Source organism: Olea europaea, chromosome 1 (assembly GCF_002742605.1).
Source record: "Olea europaea var. sylvestris chromosome 1, O_europaea_v1, whole genome shotgun sequence".
Taxonomy (NCBI): domain Eukaryota; kingdom Viridiplantae; phylum Streptophyta; class Magnoliopsida; order Lamiales; family Oleaceae; genus Olea; species Olea europaea.
In genome coordinates this window covers 13,334,247-13,349,402 of record NC_036237.1, presented here as the reverse complement: position 1 = coordinate 13,349,402, position 15,156 = coordinate 13,334,247, and positions in this window count along the sequence as shown.

Genomic DNA, 15,156 nt, shown 5'->3' with positions numbered 1-15,156 from the left:
TGATGTAAGAGGGATTTCGGCCATTTGTTTTTTGAAGAAGGAGCACTTGCATATTTGGATTGTCGGCATTCTAAGAATTGAACGTAACTTGTGCACACGGTGACTATTTTGGATTAAACTCACAGCTTTACCGTGACGTATGAGGGATTTCGGTCATTTTTTGGGAAGAACGAGCACTTGCATATTTGGATTGTCGGCGTTTGAAGAATTGAGCGTAACTTTTACACACGATTTTCGTTTTGGGCCCATAAGTACTTTTCGAAAATGTAGCGACCATTTTGGATTGAACTTACGGCATCGTCGTGATGTAAGAAGGACTTCGGTCATTTTTCTTCCAAAGAACGAGAACTTGCATATTTGGATTGTCAGCGTTTGAAGAATTTAACGTAACTTTTGCACACGATTTTCGTTTTGGGCCCATAGGTACTTTTCGGACATGTACGACCATTTTGAATTGAACTCACAGTATCGTCGTGACATAAGAGGGATTTCGACCATTTATTTTTGAAGAACAAGCACTTGCATAATTGGATTGTTGGCGTTCGAAGAATTGAGAGTAACTTTTGCACACGGTGTCTATTTTGGGCCCATAAGTACTTTTCAGATATGTAGTGACCATTTTGGATGGGATTTTGGGCATTTTTTCGAAGAACAAGCACTTGCATATTTGGATTTTCGACGTTCGAAGAATTGAGCGTAACTTTTGCACACGGTTTTCGTTTTGGGCCCATAACTACTTTTCGGAAATGTAGCAAGAGTTTTGGATTGAACCCACGACATCGTCGTGATGTAAGAGGGATTTCGGCCATTTGTTTTTTGAAGAACAAGCACTTGCATATTTGGATTGTCGGCGTTCGAAGAATTGCGCGTAACTTTTGCACACGATTTTCGTTTTGGGCCCATAAGTACTTTTCAAAAATGTAGCGACAGTTTTGGATTGAACTCACAGCTTTATCGTGACGTATGTGTGATTTCGGACTTTTTTTTCGAAGAAATAACACTTGTATATTTGGATTGTCGACGTTCGAAGAATTGAGCGTAAATTTTGCACACGGTGTTCGTTTTAGGCTCATAAGTACTTTTCAAAAAATGTAGCGACCATTTTTGATTGAACTCACGGCATCATCGTGACATAAGAGGGATTTTGACTATTTGTTTTTAAAGAACGAGCACTTGCATAGTTGGACTATCGGCATTCGAAGAATTGAGTGCAACTTTTGCACACGGTGTCTGTTCTAGGCCCATAAGTACTTTTCGAATATTTAACGACCATTTTAGATTGAATTCACAGCTTTGCCATGACGTATGAGGGATTTAGGGAATTTTTTTCAAAAAATGAGCATTTGCATATTTGGATTATTGGCGTTCGAAGAATTGAGTGTTACTTTTGCACACGGTTTCCGTTTTGGGCCCATAAGTACTTTTCGAAAATGTGGCGACCGTTTTTAATTGAACTCATGGCATCGTCGTGATGTAAGAGGTATTTCAGCCATTTTTCTTTCGAAGAAGGAGCACTTGCATATTTGGATTGTCGACGTTCGAAGAATTGAGCATAACTTTTGCACATGGTGTCCGTTTTGGGTCCATAAGTACTTTTTAGAAATGTAGCGACTGTTTTGGATTGAACTCATAGCTTACTGTGATGTATGAGGGATTTCAGGCATTTTTTTTGGAAGAACGAGCACATGCATATTTGGATTGTCGGCGTTTCAAGAATTGAGCGTAACTTTTGCACATGGTTTCCGTTTTGGGCCCATAAGTACTTTTCAAAAATGTAGCGACCATTTTGGATTGAACTCATGGCATCGTCGTGATGTAAGAAGGATTTCAGCAGTTTTTCTTTCGAAGAATGAGCACTTGCATATTTGGATTGTCGGCATTTGAAGAATTGAAGGTAACTTTTGTACACGATTTTCGTTTTGGGCCCATAAATACTTTTCAAAAATGTAGCGACCATTTTGGATTGAACTCATGGCATCATCATGACATAAGAGGGATTTCGATCGTTTTTTTTTGAAGAATGAGCACTTGCATAATTAGATTGTTGGCGTTCGAAGAATTGAGCGTAACTTTTGCACACGGTGTCTGTTCTGGGCTCATAAGTACTTTTCAGATATGTAGCGACCGTTTTGGATTGAATTCAAAGCTCTTCCATTACGTATGAGGGATTTTAGGCATTTTTTTTGAAGAACGATCCCTTGCATATTTGGATTTTCGACGTTCGAGGAATTGAGCAAAACTTTTGCACATAGTGTTCGGTTTGGGCCCATAAGTACTTTTCGGAAATGTAGCGACCGTTTTGGATTGAACTCACGATATCGTCGTGACATAAGAGGGATTTTGACCGTTTGTTTTTCAAAGAATGAGTACTTGCATATTTGGATTGTTAGCGTTCGAAGAATTGAGAGCAACTTTTGTACACGGTGTCCGGTCTGGGCCCATAAGTACGTTTCAAAAATGTAGCGACCGTTTTGAATTGAACTCACCGCTTTGTCGGGACATATGAGGGATTTCGGGCATTTTTCTTCCGAAGAATGAGCACTTGCATATTTGGATTGTCGGCGTTTGAAGAATTTAGCGTAACTTTTGTATGCGATTTTCGTTTTGGGCACGTAAGTACTTTTTGAAAATGTAGTGACCATTTTGGATTGAACTCACGGCATCGTCATGACATAAGATGGATTTCAGCCTTTTGTTTTCTGAAGAACGAGCACTTGCATATTTGGATTGTCGACGTTCGAAGAATTGAGCGTAACTTTTGTACACGGTTTCCGTTTTGGGCCCATAAGTACTTTTCGAAAATGTAGCGACCATTTTGGATTGAACTCACCACTTTTCCATGGTGTTTGTTTTTCGAAAAATGAGTATTTGCATATTTGGATTGTCGGCGTTCGAAGAATCGAGGGTAACTTTTGCACACGGAGTCCGTTTTGGGCCCATAAGTACTTTTTAGAAAAGTAGCAGGTGTTTTGGATTGAATTCACGGCACCATTGTGATGTAAGAGGGATTTCGGCCATTTGTTTTTTGAAAAACAAGCATTTGCATATTTGGATTGTCGACATTCGAAACTTTTGCATACGGTTTTCGTTTTGGGCCCATAAGTACCTTTCGAAAATGTAGTGAAAGTTTTCCATTGAACCTATAGCTTTACCACGACGTATGAGGGATTTCGGGCATTTTTTTTGAAGAACGAGCACTTCCATATTTGGATCGTCGACGTTCGAAGAATTGAGCGTAACTTTTATACACGGTTTTCGTTTTGGACCCATAAGTACTTTTTGAAAATGTAGCGACCGTTTTGGATTGAACTCATGGCATCGTAGTGATGTAAGAGGGATTTTGGCCATTTTTCTTTCGAAGAACGAGCACTTGCATAGTTGGATTGTCGGCGTTCGAAGAATTGAGCACAACTTTTGCACACAGTGTCCGTTCTGGGACCATAAGTACTTTTCGGATATGTAGTGACAATTTTGGATTGAATTCACAGCTTTGCCATGACATATGAAGGATTTTGGGCATTCTTTTTCGAAGAATGAGCACTTGCATATTTGGATTGTCGGCGTTCGAAAAATTGAGCGTAACTTTTGCACATGGTTTTTTTTTGGGCCCATATGTACTTTTCGGAAATGTAGCGACCGTTTTGGATTGAACTCATGGCATCGTCGTGACGTAAGAGGGATTTCAACCATTTGTTTTTTGAAGAACGAGCACTTGCATATTTGGATTGTCGGCGTTCTAAGAATTGAAGGTAACTTTTACACACGGTGACTGTTTTGGATTGAACTCACAGCTTTATCGTGACGTATGAGGGATTTCGGGCATTTTTTTTGGAAGAACGAGCACTTGCATATTTGGATTGTCGACGTTTGAGGAATTGAGCATAACTTTTGCACACGATTTCCGTTTTGGTCCCATAAGTACGTTTCGAAAATGTAGCGAACGTTTTGGATTGAACTTACGGCATCATCATGACGTAATAAGGATTTCAGCCATTTTTCTTTCGAAGAACGAGCACTTGTATATTTGGATTGTCGGCGTTCAACGAGTTGAAAGTAACTTTTGCACACGGTGTTCATTTTGGGCCCATAAGTACGTTTCGAAAATGTAGCGACCGTTTTCGATTGAACTCACCACTTCCCCATGACGTATGAGGGATTTCGGGCATTTTTTTGGAAGAACGAGCACTTGCATATTTGGATTGTCGACGTTCGAAAAATTGAGCATAACTTTTGCACACGGTGTTCATTTTGGGCCCATAAGTACGTTTCGAAAATGTAGCGACCGTTTTCGATTGAACTCACCACTTCCCCATGACGTATGAGGGATTTCGGGCATTTTTTTGGAAGAACGAGCACTTGCATATTTGGATTGTCGACGTTCGAAAAATTGAGCATAACTTTTGCACACGGTGTTCATTTTGGGCCCATAAGTACGTTTCGAAAATGTAGCGACCGTTTTCGATTGAACTCACCACTTCCCCATGACGTATGAGGGATTTCGGGCATTTTTTTGGAAGAACGAGCACTTGCATATTTGGATTGTCGACGTTCGAAAAATTGAGCATAACTTTTGCACACGGTGTTCATTTTGGGCCCATAAGTACGTTTCGAAAATGTAGCGACCGTTTTCGATTGAACTCACCACTTCCCCATGACGTATGAGGGATTTCGGGCATTTTTTTGGAAGAACGAGCACTTGCATATTTGGATTGTCGACGTTCGAAAAATTGAGCATAACTTTTGCACACGGTGTTCATTTTGGGCCCATAAGTACGTTTCGAAAATGTAGCGACCGTTTTCGATTGAACTCACCACTTCCCCATGACGTATGAGGGATTTCGGGCATTTTTTTGGAAGAACGAGCACTTGCATATTTGGATTGTCGACGTTCGAAAAATTGAGCATAACTTTTGCACACGGTGTTCATTTTGGGCCCATAAGTACGTTTCGAAAATGTAGCGACCGTTTTCGATTGAACTCACCACTTCCCCATGACGTATGAGGGATTTCGGGCATTTTTTTGGAAGAACGAGCACTTGCATATTTGGATTGTCGACGTTCGAAAAATTGAGCATAACTTTTGCACACGGTGTTCATTTTGGGCCCATAAGTACGTTTCGAAAATGTAGCGACCGTTTTCGATTGAACTCACCACTTCCCCATGACGTATGAGGGATTTCGGGCATTTTTTTGGAAGAACGAGCACTTGCATATTTGGATTGTCGACGTTCGAAAAATTGAGCATAACTTTTGCACACGGTGTTCATTTTGGGCCCATAAGTACGTTTCGAAAATGTAGCGACCGTTTTCGATTGAACTCACCACTTCCCCATGACGTATGAGGGATTTCGGGCATTTTTTTGGAAGAACGAGCACTTGCATATTTGGATTGTCGACGTTCGAAAAATTGAGCATAACTTTTGCACACGGTGTTCATTTTGGGCCCATAAGTACGTTTCGAAAATGTAGCGACCGTTTTCGATTGAACTCACCACTTCCCCATGACGTATGAGGGATTTCGGGCATTTTTTTGGAAGAACGAGCACTTGCATATTTGGATTGTCGACGTTCGAAAAATTGAGCATAACTTTTGCACACGGTGTTCATTTTGGGCCCATAAGTACGTTTCGAAAATGTAGCGACCGTTTTCGATTGAACTCACCACTTCCCCATGACGTATGAGGGATTTCGGGCATTTTTTTGGAAGAACGAGCACTTGCATATTTGGATTGTCGACGTTCGAAAAATTGAGCATAACTTTTGCACACGGTGTTCATTTTGGGCCCATAAGTACGTTTCGAAAATGTAGCGACCGTTTTCGATTGAACTCACCACTTCCCCATGACGTATGAGGGATTTCGGGCATTTTTTTGGAAGAACGAGCACTTGCATATTTGGATTGTCGACGTTCGAAAAATTGAGCATAACTTTTGCACACGGTGTTCATTTTGGGCCCATAAGTACGTTTCGAAAATGTAGCGACCGTTTTCGATTGAACTCACCACTTCCCCATGACGTATGAGGGATTTCGGGCATTTTTTTGGAAGAACGAGCACTTGCATATTTGGATTGTCGACGTTCGAAAAATTGAGCATAACTTTTGCACACGGTGTTCATTTTGGGCCCATAAGTACGTTTCGAAAATGTAGCGACCGTTTTCGATTGAACTCACCACTTCCCCATGACGTATGAGGGATTTCGGGCATTTTTTTGGAAGAACGAGCACTTGCATATTTGGATTGTCGACGTTCGAAAAATTGAGCATAACTTTTGCACACGGTGTTCATTTTGGGCCCATAAGTACGTTTCGAAAATGTAGCGACCGTTTTCGATTGAACTCACCACTTCCCCATGACGTATGAGGGATTTCGGGCATTTTTTTGGAAGAACGAGCACTTGCATATTTGGATTGTCGACGTTCGAAAAATTGAGCATAACTTTTGCACACGGTGTTCATTTTGGGCCCATAAGTACGTTTCGAAAATGTAGCGACCGTTTTCGATTGAACTCACCACTTCCCCATGACGTATGAGGGATTTCGGGCATTTTTTTGGAAGAACGAGCACTTGCATATTTGGATTGTCGACGTTCGAAAAATTGAGCATAACTTTTGCACACGGTGTTCATTTTGGGCCCATAAGTACGTTTCGAAAATGTAGCGACCGTTTTCGATTGAACTCACCACTTCCCCATGACGTATGAGGGATTTCGGGCATTTTTTTGGAAGAACGAGCACTTGCATATTTGGATTGTCGACGTTCGAAAAATTGAGCATAACTTTTGCACACGGTGTTCATTTTGGGCCCATAAGTACGTTTCGAAAATGTAGCGACCGTTTTCGATTGAACTCACCACTTCCCCATGACGTATGAGGGATTTCGGGCATTTTTTTGGAAGAACGAGCACTTGCATATTTGGATTGTCGACGTTCGAAAAATTGAGCATAACTTTTGCACACGGTGTTCATTTTGGGCCCATAAGTACGTTTCGAAAATGTAGCGACCGTTTTCGATTGAACTCACCACTTCCCCATGACGTATGAGGGATTTCGGGCATTTTTTTGGAAGAACGAGCACTTGCATATTTGGATTGTCGACGTTCGAAAAATTGAGCATAACTTTTGCACACGGTGTTCATTTTGGGCCCATAAGTACGTTTCGAAAATGTAGCGACCGTTTTCGATTGAACTCACCACTTCCCCATGACGTATGAGGGATTTCGGGCATTTTTTTGGAAGAACGAGCACTTGCATATTTGGATTGTCGACGTTCGAAAAATTGAGCATAACTTTTGCACACGGTGTTCATTTTGGGCCCATAAGTACGTTTCGAAAATGTAGCGACCGTTTTCGATTGAACTCACCACTTCCCCATGACGTATGAGGGATTTCGGGCATTTTTTTGGAAGAACGAGCACTTGCATATTTGGATTGTCGACGTTCGAAAAATTGAGCATAACTTTTGCACACGATTTCTGTTTTCGACCCATAAGTACTTTTCGAAAATGTCGTGAGCATTTTGGATTGAACTCACGACATCGTCGTGACATAGGAGGGATTTCAACCATTTGTTTTTTGAAGAACGAGCACTTGCATACTTGGATTGTCGGCGTTCGAAGAATTGAGCGTAACTTTTGCACACTGTTTTTGTTTTAAGCCCATAAGTACTTTTCAAAAATGTAGCAATCATTTTGGATTGAACTCACGGCATCGTCGTGACATATGAGGGATTTTGACCATTTGTTTTTCAAAGAACGAGCACTTGCATATTTGGATTGTCGACGTTCTAAGAATTGAGTGCAACTTTTGCACATGGTGCCTGTTTTGGGCCCATAAGTACTTTTCGAAAATGTCGCAACCGTTTCGAATTGAACTCACCACTTTTTCGTGATGTATGAGGGATTTCGAGCGTTTGTTTTTTGAAGAATGAGCACTTGCATATTTGGATTGTCGGCATTCAAAGAATTGAGGGTAACTTTTGCACACGATTTCCGTTTTGGGCCCATAAGTACTTTTCGTAAATGTAGCGACCATTTTGGATTAAACTCAAGGCATCATCGTGACGTAAGAGGGATTTCGGCCATTTGCTTTTTGAAGAACGAGCACTTGCATATTTGGATTGTCGACGTTCGAAAAATTGAGCATAACTTTTGCACACGGTGTCCATTTTGGGCCCAAAAATACTTTTGAAAAATGTAGTGACCATTTTGGATTGAACGCATGGCATCATCGTGACATAAGAGGGATTTCGGCCATTTATTTTTTGAATAACGAGCACTTGCATAATTGGATTCTCGACGTTCAAAGAATTAAGCGTAACTTTTGCACACGATTTCCGTTCTAGGCCCATAAGTACTTTTCGGAAATGTAGTGACCGTTTTTGATTGAACTCAAAGCTTTGCCGTGACGTAAGAGGGATTTCGGGCATTTTTTTCGAAGAACAAGCACTTGCATATTTGGATTGTCGGCGTTCGAAGAATTGAGCGTAACTTTTGCAAACGGTGTCCGTTTTAGGCCCATAAGTACTTTTCAGAATGTAGCGACCGTTTTGGATTGAACTCACAACATCGTCATGACATAAGAGGGATTTCGACCATTTCTTTTTTGAAGAATGAGCACTTGCATAATTGGATTGTCGACGTTCGAAGAATTAACCGTAACTTTTGCACACGGTTTCCATTTTAGGCCCAAAATTACTTTTCGAAAATGTAGCGACCATTTTGGATTGAGCTCATGGCATCATCGTGATGTAAGAGGGATTTCGACCATTTGTTTTTCGAAGAACAAGCACTTGCATAGTTGGATCGTCGGCGTTCAAAGAATTGAGCGCAACCTTTGCACACAATGTCCGTTTTGGGCCCATAAGTACTTTTTGTAAATGTAGCGACCATTTTGGGTTAAACTCACGGCATCGTCGTGACGTAAGAGGGATTTCAGCCATTTGTTTTTTGAAGACCGAGCACTTGCATAATTGGATTGTTGGCGTTCGAAGAATTGAGCATAACTTTTGCACACGGTGTTCGTTTTGGGCCCATAAGTACTTTTCGAAAATGTAGCGACCGTTTTGGATTGAACTCATGGCATCGTCATGATGTAAGAGCGATTTCGGTGATTTTTTTCGAATAACGAGCACTTGCATATTTGGATTGTCGACGTTGGAAGAATTGAGCGTAACTTTTGTACACGGTTGGGCCCATAAGTACATTTTGAAAATGTCGCGGCCGTTTTGGATTGAACTCACGAAATCGTCGGGACGTAAGAGGGATTCCAACCTTTTGTTTTTCGAAGAACGAGCACTTGCATATTTGAATTATCGGCGTTCGAAGAATTGAGAGCAACTTTTACACACGGTGTCCGTTCTGGGCCCATAAGTACTTTTCAAAAATGTAGCGACCATCTTGGATTGAACTCACCACTTTGCCGTGATGTATGATGGATTTCGAGCTTTTTTCTTTCAAGGAATGAGCACTTGCATATTTGGATTGTTCGCGTTTGAAGAATTGAGCATAAATTTTGCACACGATTTTCGTTTTGGGCACATAAGTACTTTCCAAAAATGTAGCGACCGTTTTGGATTGAATTGATGGCATCATCATGACGTAAGAGGGATTTTGACCGTTTGTTTTTTGAAGAATGAGCACTTGCATAGTCGGATTGTCGGCATTCGAAGAATTGAGCGTAACTTTTGCACACGGTTTTCGTTTTGGGCCCATAAGTACTTTTCGGAAATGTAGCGACCATTTTAGATTGAAATCAGGGCATCGTCGTGATGTATGAGGGATTTTGATCGTTTGTTTTTCGAAGAACAAGCACTTGCATATTTGGATTGTTGACGTTCAAAGAATTGAGCGTAACTTTTGCACACGGTGTCCGTTTTAGGCCCATAAGTACTTTTCAAAAATGTAGCGACCATTTTGGATAGAACTCATGGCATCGTCATGACGTAAGAGGGATTTCGGCCTTTTTTTTTGAAGAATAAGCACTCGCATATTTAGATTGTCGGGGTTCGAAGAATTGAACGTAACTTTTGTACACGGTGTCCATTTTGGGCCCATAAGTACTTTACGAAAATGTAGCGACCATTTTGGATTGAACTCACAGCTTTGCCGTGATGTATGAGGAATTTCGAGCATTTTTTTCGAAGAACGAGCACTTGCATATTTGGATTGTTGACGTCCGAAGAATTGAGCTTAACTTTTGCACACGGTGTCCCTTTTGGGCCCATAAGTACTTTTCGAAAATGTAGCAACTGTTTTTGTTTGAACTCATAGCTTTACCGTAACGTATGAGGGATTTCTGGCATTTTTTTCGAAGAATGAGCACTTGCATATTTGGATTGTCGGCGTTCGTAGAATTGAGCATAACTTTTGCACAAGGTGTTCATTTTGGGCCCATAAGTACTTTTCAGAAATGTAGCGACCATTTTCGATTGAATTCATGGCATCGTCATGATGTAAGAGGGATTTCAACCATTTATTTTTTGAACAACGAGCACTTGCATATTTGGATTGTCGACGTTTGAAGAATTGAACGTAACTTTTGCACACGGTGTTCGTTTTGAGCCCATAAGTACTTTTAAAAAATGTAGCGACCATTTTGGATTGAACTCACAGCTTTGCCGTGATGTATGAGGGATTTCGGGCATTTTTTTCGAAGAACGAGTACTTGCATATTTGGATTATCGATGTTCGAAGAATTGAGCATAACTTTTGCAAACGGTGTTTCGTTTTAGGCCCATAAGTACTTTTCAAAAATATAGCACTTGCATATTTGGATTGTCGGCGTTCGAAGAATTAAGCGTAACTTTTACACACGATTTTTTTTTGGGCCCAAAAATACTTTTTGAAAATGTAGCGACCATTTTTGATTGAGCTCATGGCATCGTCTTGACGTAAGAGGGATTTCGACCGTTTGTTTTTCGAAGAACGAGCACTTGCATAGTTGGATTGTTGGCGTTCGAAGAATTGAGCGCAACTTTTGCACACAGTGCCCGTTCTGGGCCCATAAATACTTTTTTGTAAATGTAGCGACCGTTTTAGGTTAAACTCATGGCATCGTCATGACGTAAGAGGAATTTCGGCCATTTTTTTTGAAGAACGAGCACTTGCATATTTGGATTGCCGGCGTTTGAAGAATTGAGCATAACTTTTATACACGATGTTCGTTTTGGGCCCATAAGTACTTTTCGAAAATGTAGCGACCATTTTTTATTGAACTTACAGCTTTACCACGATGTATGAGATATTTCGGGCATTTTTTTTTAAGAACGTGCACTTGCATATTTCGATTGTCGGCATTTGAAGAATTGAGCGTAACTTTTGCACATGGTTTTTCGTTATGGGCCCATAAGTACTTTTCGAAAATGTAGCAACCATTTTGGATTGAACCCATGGCATCATCATGATGCAAGAGGGATTTCGGGCATTTTTCTTTTGAAGAACGAGCACTTGCATATTTGGATTGTCGGCGTTCGAAGAATTGATCGTAACTTTTGCACACGGTTTTCGTTTTGGGCCCATAAGTACTTTTCAAAAATGTAGCGACCGTTTTGGATTGAACTCATGGCATCATCGTGACGTAAGAGGGATTTCAACCATTTGTTTTTGAAGAACGAGAACTTACATAGTTGGATTGTCGACATTTGAAGAATTGAGCACAACTTTTGCACACGGTGTCCATTCTGGGCCTATAAATACTTTTCGGATATGTAGCGACCGTTTTCGATTGAATTCATAGCTTTACCGTGACGTATAAGGGATTTCGAGCATTTTTTCGATGAACAAGCACTTGCATATTTGGATAGTCGGCGTTCGAAGAATTGAGCGTAACTTTTGCACACGGTGTCCGTTTTGGGCCCGTAAGTCTTTTCAGAAATGTAGCGACCGTTTTGGATTGAAGTCACCGCTTTGCTGTGATGCATGAAGGATTTTGGGTGTTTGTTTTTCGAAGAACAAGCACTTGCATTTTTGGATTGTCGGCGTTCGAAAAATTGAGCGTAACTTTTGCACAGGGTGTTCGTTTTGGGCCCATAAGTACTTCTTGAAAATGTAGTGACCATTTTTTATTGAACTTACAACTTTACCACGACGTATGAGGGATTTTGGGCAATTTTTTGAAGAACGAGCACTTGCATATTTCGATTGTCGGCGTTCGAAGAATTGAATGTAACTTTTGCACACGGTGTCCATTTTTGGTCCATAAGTACTTTACGAAAATGTAGCGACCGTTTTAGATTGAACTCACAACTTTGTCATGACGTATGAGGGATTTTGAGCATTTTTTTCGAAGAACGGGCACTTGCATATTTGGATTGTCAGCGTCCGAAGAATTGAGATTAACTTTTGCACACGGTGTCCCTTTTGGGCATATAAGTATTTTTCAGAAATGTACCGACAGTTTTGGTTTGAACTCACAGCTTTACCGTGACGTATGAGGGATTTCGGGCATTTTTTTTGAAGAACGGGCACTTGCATATTTGGATTGTCGGCGTTCAAAGAATTGAGCGTAACCTTTGCACACGGTGTCAGATTTGGGCCCATACGTACTTTTCGAAAATGTAGCGACCGTTTTGGATTGAACTCAGCGCTTTTCTATGACGTATGAGGGATTTCAGGCCTTTTTTTTTCGAAGAACGAGCACTTGCATATTTGGATTGTCAGCACTCGAAGAATTGAGCGTAATTTTTGTACATGATTTCGATTTTGGGCCCATAAGTACTTTTCATAAAAGTAGCGACCATTTCGGATTAAACTCACAGCATCGTCATGACGTAAGAGGGATTTCGACCATTTGATTTTTTAAGAACGAGCACTTGCATATTTGGATTGTCGACGTTCGAAGAATTGAGCGCAACTTTTGTACACGGTGTCCGTTCTGGGTCCATAAGTACTTTTTATAAATGTAGTGACCATTTCGGGTTAAACTCACGGCATCGTCATGACGTAAGAGGGATTTTGGCCATTTGTTTTTTGAAGAACGAGTACTTGCATATTTGGATTGTCGACGTTCGAAGAATTGAGCTTAACTTTTGCACACGGTGTCCGTTTTGGGCCCATAAGTACTTTTCGAAAATGTAGCGACTGTTATGAATTGAACTCATCGCTTTGCCATGATGTATGAGGGATTTTGGGCATTTTTCTTTCAAAGAACGAGCACTTGCATAATTGGATTGTTGGCGTTCGAAGAATGGAGCGTAACTTTTGCACACGATTTCCATTTTAGGCCCATAAGTACTTTTCGGAAATGTAGCGATCGTTTTGGATTGAACTCATGACATTGTCGTGACGTAAGAGGGATTTTGACCATTTGTTTTTCGAAGAACGAGCACTTGCATATTTGGATTGTCGGCATTCAAAGAATTGAGTGCAACTTTTGCACACGGTGTCAGTTTTGGGACCATAAGTACTTTTCGAAAATGTAGCGACCGTTTTGGATTGAAATCACCGCTTTTCTGTGACGTATGATGGATTTTGGGCATTTGTTTTTTGAAGAATGAGCACTTGCATGTTTGGATTATCGGCATTTGAAGAATTGAGCGTAAGTTATGCACACAATTTCGATTTTGGGCCCATAAGTACTTTTTGTAAATGTAGCGACCGTTTCGGATTAAACTCACGGTATCATCATGATGTAGGAGGGATTTCGGCCATTTGATTTTTGAAGAACGAGCACTTGCAAATTTGGATTGTCGACGTTCTAAGAGTTGAGCGTAACTTTTACGCATGGTGTCCATTTTGGGCCCATAAGTACTTTTGAAAAATGTAGCGACCATTTTGGATTGAACTCATGGCATCGTGGTGACGTAAGAGGGATTTCGACCGTTTGTTTTTTGAACAATGAGCACTTGCATAATTGGATTCTCGACGTTCGAAGAATTGAGCGTAATTTTTGCACACGGTTTCCGTTTTAGGCCCATAAGTACTTTTCGAAAATGTAGCGACCGTTTTTGATTGAACGCACAACTTTTCTGTGATGTATGAGGGATTTCAGGCATTTTTTTCGAAAAATGAGCACTTGCATATTTGGATTGTTGACGTTCGAAGAATTGGGCGTAACTTTTGCAAATGGTGTCCGTTTTAGGCCCATAAGTACTTTTCGAAAATATAACGACCATTTTGGACTGAACTCACAGCATCGTCGTGACGTAAGAGGGTTTTCGGCCATTTCTTTTTAGAAGAACGAGCACTTGCATATTTGGATTGTCGACGTTCGAAGAATTGAGCATAACTTTTGCACAAGGTTTCTGTTTTGGGCCCATAAGTAATTTTGTAAATGTAGCGACCGTTTTGGGTTAAACTCACGACATCGTCGTGACGTAAGAGGGATTTCGACCATTTGTTTTTTGAAGAACGAGTACTTGCATATTTCGGTGGTCAGCGTTCGAACAATTGAGCATAACTTTTGCACACGGTGTTCGTTTTGGGCCCATAAGTACTTTTCGGAAATGTAGCGACCATTTTGGATTGAACTCATGGCATCGTCATGACGTAAGGGTGATTTTGGCCATTTTTCTTTCAAAGAATGAGCACTTGCATATTTGGATTGTCGGCGTTCGAAGAATTGAGCATAACTTTTGCACACGGTGTTCGTTTTGGGCCCAGAAGTACTTTTGAAAAATGTCGCGACCGTTTAGGATTGAACTCATGACATCGTCATGACGTAAGAAGGATTTCGATCGTTTGTTTTTCGACGAACGAGCACTTGCATATTTGGATTGTCGATGTTCGAAGAATTGAGAGCAACTTTTGCACACGGTGTTCGTTCTGAGCCCATAAGTATTTTTCGAAAATGTAGCGACCAATTTGAATTGAACTCACCGCTTTGGCGTGATGTATGAGGGATTTCGGGCATTTTTCTTTCGAGGAACGAGCACTTGCATATTTGGATTGTCTGCGTTCGAAGAATTGAGCATAACTTTTGTACACAATTTTCATTTTGGGCACATAAGTACTTTTCTGAAATCTAGCAACCGTTTTGGATTGAACTCATGGCATCGTCATGACGTAAGAGGGATTTCGACCGTTTGCTTTTTGAAGAACGAGCACTTGCATAATTGGATTGTCGGCGTTCGAAGAATTGAGCATAACGTTTTTCACACGGTGTTCGTTTTGGGCCCATAAGTGTTTTTCAGAAATGTAGCGACCATTTTGGATTGAAGT